This window comes from Podarcis tiliguerta (genome assembly GCF_965153285.1).
Source record: "Podarcis tiliguerta genome assembly, chromosome: 3".
Lineage (NCBI taxonomy): Eukaryota > Metazoa > Chordata > Lepidosauria > Squamata > Lacertidae > Podarcis > Podarcis tiliguerta.
Genome location: NC_139536.1, coordinates 110,743,703 through 110,751,453, shown reverse-complemented (window position 1 = coordinate 110,751,453; position 7,751 = coordinate 110,743,703).

Genomic DNA, 7,751 nt, shown 5'->3' with positions numbered 1-7,751 from the left:
GATTCAGACTTAGCAGCTTCATATACTTTAGCTCCCCATTCTCCTAAAGAGGAGGAAGCACCAGAACAAGAGGATCAGAGAGTTTTGCGCAGATCCGAGAGAACAACCAAGGGTGTACCACCGAAAAGGTTTTCTGAAGAGTTCGCCAAGACTGCGGTCACGTGCAACTCTGGTGTGGTTTTTAAACCAGGCAGAAAGTGTGCTGAGGGTAATAGCACAAAACGCTTTATTTATTTCCTTACCTGATATAAAGTGGTTCATGTATAATATGTTAGAAGGATCAGGATTGAAGGAGCAAATGTGTTTGAATACTGAAAATGGTTTGTTCAAATCTGCCTAAATGAGCAATGTTAATTTGCATGTGAGAAAGAGAAACGTGTATGAAGATTTTTCTAGAAGCTGCTTATTCATTTGAGTGTTCACAATGTGTTTTGTGTAAATTGCAGATTGAGGTTTATGTTTTAACTCCTTCCTAATGGACACAGAGTGGTTACAGTGATTGTTTAATGGTATTGTTAAAGTGTCTTAGATAAAGGGGGAGAGAGGTACCTGCAAATATGTTAACCAAGGTTGTAAGCAGAGAACAACTTTTGGAGTGTGTGTGTAAATTGCAGTTATGTTAAAGATTCTTGGAATGGTCGGATGAAAAGGGGGAGGATGAGGAGATTTCACCCCTCCCATACTCAAGAATCACCTCATCAGTCTCCTGACTCTGAGGAGAGGAGGAGGCGTGTTCTTATATCTGCATGTTCCAATCCAGCACTCAGTGTGAGTGTGAGTATCTCAGAGTGTGAGATAGAGACTCAGAAAGAGAGAGTCAGCCAGTGAGTGAGTGAGTCAGCAAGTCAGTGTGTAGAAAAGACTGAGAATCTCCATTTGTATATAGTGTATAGAACAGTAGCTGTTAGAGAATAAAAGAAGATATTCTTCAGCACTGTCGTCCGAGTATTTATGCTCTGCTGTATTCTGCTGCACAACGACTGTTTTCTTGGTGAAGTGATTTGCGGTGCTCACAGCTCTGAGTTGTGAGTCCACGGCACTTGGATCTGTTCTACAGAGGAAGGTGGTCTCTGGAAGTGCCATCCAGCTCGCCTAGCCCAGTCGGGGCAGAGGTGGACGAGTCCAGTTGGTGACACTGGCTCTAGGGCGATGCTGACACTTTTAAGTCTGCAATGATATTAATGAGGCTTAATATTGTGCTTGTGGACTTCTTTTTGCCATTCATTAGTTCTTTTGTGCACTTCCTACAAACCTTTGCCTTGGAGTCTTATGGCATCCCCTTCTTTTGTGCCTTATATAAGACTGCTCTGTTTAGCACACTACGGGACGTGGGTGGCACAGAGCCTAGGACTTGCCAATCAGAAGGTCAGCGGTTCGAATCCCCGCGACGGGGTGAGCTCCCGTTGTTCCGTCCCAGCTTCTGCCAACCTAGCAGTTCCAAAGCACGTCCAAGTGCAAGTAGATAAATAGGTACCGCTCCGGTGGGAAAGTAAACGGCGTTTCCGTGCGCTGCTCTGGTTCGCCAGAAGCGGCTTAGTCATGCTGCTCACATGACCCGGAAGCTGTACCTCCCTCGGCCAATAAAGCGAGATGAGAGCCGCAACCCCAGAGTCGGTCACGACTGGACCTAATGGTCAGGGGTCCCTTTACCTTTATTTAGCACACTGCTGGACAACTGCCCCAGGTAGGTGCAAGATCTGGCCTTGGTTTCATCTTCTGGAAGGCAGGCAAACAAGTTACTGGAGAGGCATGCAGTACTCCCACCACAAATAATAATAATAATAATAATAATAATAATAATAATAATAATAACAACAACTTATTATTTGTACCCCTCCCATCTGGCTGGGTTTCCCCAGCCACTCTGGGCGGCTTCCAACAAAGATGAAAAATACACTAAAATGTCACATATTAAAAACTTCCCTGAACAGGGCTGCCTTCAGATGTCTTCTGAATGTCAGGTAGTTGTTTATCGCTTTCACATCTGATGGGAGGGCGTTCCACAGGGCGGGCGCCACTACCGAGAAGGCCCTCTGCCTGGTTCCCTGTAACTTGGCCTCTCGCAGTCAGGGAACCGCCAGAAGGCCCTCAGAGCTGGACCTCAGTGTCTGGGCAGAATGCTGGGGGTGGAGACGCTCCTTCAGATATACTGGACCGAGGCCGTTTAGGGCTTTAAAGGTCAGCACCAACTCTTTGAATTGTGCTCGGAAACGTACTGGGAGCCAATGTAGGTCTTTCAAGACCGGTGTTATATGGTTTCGGTGGCCGCTCCCAGTCACCAGTCTAGCTGCCGCATTCTGGATTAGTTGTAGTTTCCGGGTCACCTTCAAAGGTAGCCCCACGTAGAGCGCATTGCAGTAGTCCAAGCGGGAGATAACCAGAGCATGCACCACTCTGGTGAGACAGTCTGCAGGCGGCTTCCTTTCAAACCTCCTGCCTGCTTCCTGTAACATTTAGGCACACTTAGTTACGGTATGTCATTAATTAAGCAGCTTTTGCTGGGGGCTGTCAAACCATGACTGGGGACTGCTGGCAGGAAAAGGTATGATTCAATGGCATCACACCACAGCTAAATGTACCCAAGTCATGTAATTAAACATTTCAGAGGAGAAGAGGGAGAACTCAACATAGGATTGCTACTTTGGGTAGCAGCACCTCAATGTCAGGCGTGAACATGATGCATTGCTCCTTCCCAAACCCTCCGCATGTCAGCCATGACCGGCATTAAGAACAATCCACTTTAGGAGAGTGAAATATTCTGGGTTTGTGAACTCACCAAAAAGACGTGTCTAGTTATTTATTTTATCACATATGCATATATTTCCACACAGTGTCTCCAGTAATCAGCTGCCACATTCTTTGCTCAATAATTACAGTGGGCTCCATGGAGTTTGTTAATCACACAGAATAGCAATCAGCAGAAGGCATGACTGTTTTCCTCCTTAAAAAAATAACATCAGCTGGTGTCAAGCGGCTGGTTTTACACGTACATGGAGTGGCCTGGTTGCTGCTGCCTTCATGGTTGCTTACGTGTCCCTCTAGGATCATTACAAACTTTCACGCCTGTGGTTTCACTGAACAACATTCATTTCTATAGTGTATAAGTTATTTAAGTGATCCATGCCCCCCGGCAGATGAGTCACTTGTGTTTTATGTAAAGGTGTTGTAAAGCAAAGATCACGTGGATTTAATGTGCCTGGACTAGTGTGTGTGTGTGTACACTTAAATGAAGTTCATGCCAAAGTAAGCTACTGTTGCTTGAAGAGTGTGGTTGTAAAAGCACCATGCATCGAGCAAGCATCACCCTGAGCCCTGCCAACTGAAGACAGCTTGTAGCATCCTCTACTCTGTATTTATAGAACAGGGGTTTTGGAAGCAAGCCCTAGGGATCAAAGGAACACAGAGAGCGTCTATTGCAGGCTGCAAGGAGAGGAAGCAACCTTCTTTTCCCAACATGTTTTAGAGAAGTCTGATGGTAATCCACTGGCCAATCTCCAATAGATTGTCTAGTGCTTGTTGCTTGCTGCGATTCTTGCGTTATTGTATTGCTTTTGTGTACTAGTGTGGTGTAGTGGTTAAGAGCGGTAGTCTCGTAATCTGGGGAACCGGGTTCGCGTCTCCGCTCCTCCACATGCAGCTGCTGGGTGACCTTGGGCTAGTCACACTTCTCCGAAGTCTCTCAGCCCCACTCATCTCACAGAGTGTTTGTTGTGGGGGAGGAAGGGAAAGGAGAATGTTAGCCACTTTGAGACTCCTTAAAGGGAGTGAAAGGCGGGATATCAAATCCAAACTCTTCTTCTTCTTCTACTACTACTAACTGAAAGATATAAAATCTAACAAATACACTTTTTTTAAAAAAAAAAACATATTTGCTGGATCTTGACACTTGGGTTTTTAAGCAGGAGTGTAATGTCAGGTTCTGTTAACCATTAGGCAGAAATAATCTATGTTGACCCTTTAAAAGATCCTTAGTATGATTATTATTATTATTGATTAAATTTGTATTCTGCCCTTCATCCGAAGATGACAGGGCAGCTTGCGATATAAAAATATAAAATACCTAATACAACCACAACTAGGAGCCTCCCCGGAGACAGCATTCCACAAATGGGGAGCCATCCCAGGAAATACCTGTTCTCATGTTGCCACCCTACCGACCTGTTGTGGAGGAGACACACAAAGAAGGGCCTGAAATGATTATTGCAGGGTCCAGGTTAGTTCATATGGGGAGAGGCAGCCCTTAAGGTCTTGTGTTGCTGAGCAGTTTAAGGCTTTATAGCTCAAAACTAGGACTCTGAATTGGGGCCAGAAACTAATGTTGGGATACTGCCAGGGAGACAAAGTCCATCATGACTCCACGTCGTCTCCAGATGTCCATCGATCTCCCGTAGACACGCAGTATCAGCAATTAGTGACACGAGCTCCAGAAACAGCTTGCCACATTCCAGAGCCGTGCACACTCTATCAGCACATAATGCACACAGCGAAAGATGCACTCAGGAGAGCATTATTTACAAGTTTATTTAGCGTTGGTCAGAACAAAGAAAAACATGACTGCCTGCTTCAGTGTTCCGGCATAGAGAGAGAGAGGAAAGCAAAGACACAACAGAAACATCCTGTGAAACAGGAAATACGCAGGCTGTGACACAAACATCCTGGTCCCTTTTAAGGTGGAACGGAAATATCCTAACAACTAATTGGTACCCTGGAGTGGGAAGAACAAAGTAAGGCTGAAGCATCAGACCCCTTTTCCCTGGCCCTCGCCCCACACCCAGCCCATTGTCATTCCAAGCTGGGGGCGGGACGACGGCCGCCCTATAGCCGGTGGGTGGTCCTGGCCAGGTAGTCTCATGCGGTGTTGCAAACCCCACCCATCCATTGGGAGGGGTTGGGCGGAAATTGGTCGCCAGCGTAGTCAAGCCAGGATAGGTATTATATGCTCAAACCATCTTGCCCCACTGGTCACTGAGGTCCAGCTCCAAGGGCCTTCTGGCAGTTCCCTCACTGCGAGAATCAAAGTTACAGGGAACCAGGCAGAGGGCCTTCTCAGTAGTGGCACCCGCCCTGTGGAACGCCCTCCCATCAGATGTCGAGGAAATAAACAACTATCTGACTTTTAGAAGGCAGACTTGTTTAGGGAAGTTTTTAATGTTTGATGTTTTATTGTCATTTTAATATTTTGTTGAAAGCCTCCCAGAGTGGCGGTATAAATAATAATAATAATATGTTGTTGTTGTTGTTGTTGTTGTTGTTGTTGTTCAGGGAATAAAAATAACAGGGAAGTGTACAGGGAAGTTTTTAATATGTGACATTTTAGTGTATTTTTCATCTTTGTTGGAAGCCGCCCAGAGTGGCTGGGGAAACCCAGCCAGATGGGCGGGGTACAAATAATAAATTATTATTATTATTATTATTATTATTATTATTATTATTATTATTATTACTGTCTCTCCCCCAAGAAAAGTCATCAAACAGGGTGACCAAAGCAGTTTCTGTGCCAAAACCGAGCCTAAACCCTGATTGAAATGAATCTAGCATGTTGTACTTGGTCAATTGAAAAGAAGACTGATAGGCCACAAGGAATAAAGTAAAATAATAAGTGACTCACTCAAGCCTGATGATAGCTGTCCCTGCCTCGCAGGACTATATATGGAAGAGGTTACCCAAGGGTAGTGTCAGTCGGTTCAGACTTGGGAGGATATGAAACATAGCTTCAAAGCATTATGAAATTCATGTTACCTCCTCAAAGACAGGCATGAACTTCTGCATAGTTCATGATACTGCCTGCCATTCAAACATGAACAGAAGCTTGCTTGGTTTGAAAGGTCTGGATACATTGAATTGAATTGTCTGGATGCATCTATATGCTGGCTTTCCCCAATGATCCAACTTTGGCAGGCATCAGACACGACAATAAAGGACTGAGCAGCAGAATGGTATGTCTACAAGTGTTTCATAGTCGCAAAACAAATTAAGAAAAGCCAGTCACGATTGCAATGGCTCCCCCCCCCCCTTCTGCCATGAAGTTATATATGAATGTTTGGGGGCGGGGGGGGGTTGCTGTAGAAACTTTTATATCAAATGTCATCTCAAAAGCAATGAACGCACACACGCCAGAAATCTGTGAATAAGATGAAATCAGCTTCCTACAAAAAAGACAGTATTTCTTCATGAAAAACTTTGGGGGAAATTTGGTATTCAAAGATTTCTCTGCTCAAGCCTGCTTCAATTGCATTAACTATACATCCCACCAAAAAAAAAAAGAGCACTTCCTTTCTGACTAAAGTTATCCTGCTGTGTTAGTCAATGAGACATTTCAAATAGCATGCATCATTTTCTGAAGTCTTCCTCGTTCGCATTCCCACAGGGTGACAGCTATTTTATATTTTAAGTGATCTCCCCCCCTCCTCCCCTGGTATTTTTGTCTTCTGCAATTTTACAAAGAAAATCCATCTGAAGTCAAGACTCTTTTATTTTCTTTTTAAAAAAATAGAAAGAAAGAAAACTGTCAAAAATGTTAAGGTACAAAACATAGAGCCCGAAAAGAAAGCCAGAACAGGTGTTCTTATGACACTTCTTTTAAGGACACAAAATAAAAAATCTTTTTGATATATTTCAAAAACAGCTGCATGTTGGCGTGTATCCATGAAGCTTCTTGCATCTTTCCTTTGCCTCTCCACCCGGATCACCAAACAGCACCTCGAGGGCTGTCCCTAGGTCCTTGCAGGGCCCAGGGAAAATCATTGGGGGGGGTCTGCCTTTTACCTTCATCTCCCCTTCATGGTCTCTCATCCTGGCTTATCTTTTGCTGAGGTGGTGGGGTTTTGCTGCCATCACCACATTCCCCCTCTCCTTGCTTCAGTGGCAACAGGGCTAGTTAAGTCTTTGGCCTCCACCTCCTCCCTCCCAATCTGGTAGGCAGGAGGTGGAAAACCTCGTTGGGAAATTAAGCTGCGGGCAGGGGTGGACTCCAAGATCTTAAGAAGCAGAGACATCACCTTGACGACCAAGGTCCATATAGTTAAAGCTATGGTTTTCCCAGTAGTGATGTATGGAAGTGAGAGCTGGACCATAAAGAGGGCTGATCGCCGAAGAATTGATGCTTTTGAATTACGGTGCTGGAGGAGACTCTGGAGAGTCCCATGGACTGCAAGAAGATCAAACTTCTCCATTCTGAAGGAAATCAGCCCTGAGTGCTCACTGGAAGGACAGATCCTGAAGCTGAGGCTCCAATACTTTGGCTACCTCATGAGAAGAGAACATTCCATGGAAAAGACCCTGATGTTGGGAAAGATGGAGGGCACAAGGAGAAGGGGACAACAGAGGACGAGATGGTTGGACAGTGTTCTCGAAGCTACCAGCATGAGTTTGACCAAGCCCCAGGAGGCAGTGGAAGACAGGAGTGCCTGGCGTGCTCTGGTCCATGGGGTCACGAAGAGTCGGACACGACTAAGCGACTAAACAACCCTGGAGCTTCTGTGTTGCACCCCCTTGGCTTGGCGCCCTGTGCGGGGGAACTGTCCACACTGCTACATTGGGTACTGCTGTGGTTTGTGGCCACCACTATCAGGCATGAGGTGCATGGACTGGGACAATTGTCCTAATGGTCCTGAGCACCTCTCCTATGCTGTATTAACAAGGTTTTTTGTTATGTTTTGTTTTAACTAGCTATGTGGTTTGCATTATAGGGGGCAATGGGGGGGGGAGAGAGCTGTTTAAGATAACCCTGTTTCCTGCTACTCACAGGCTAT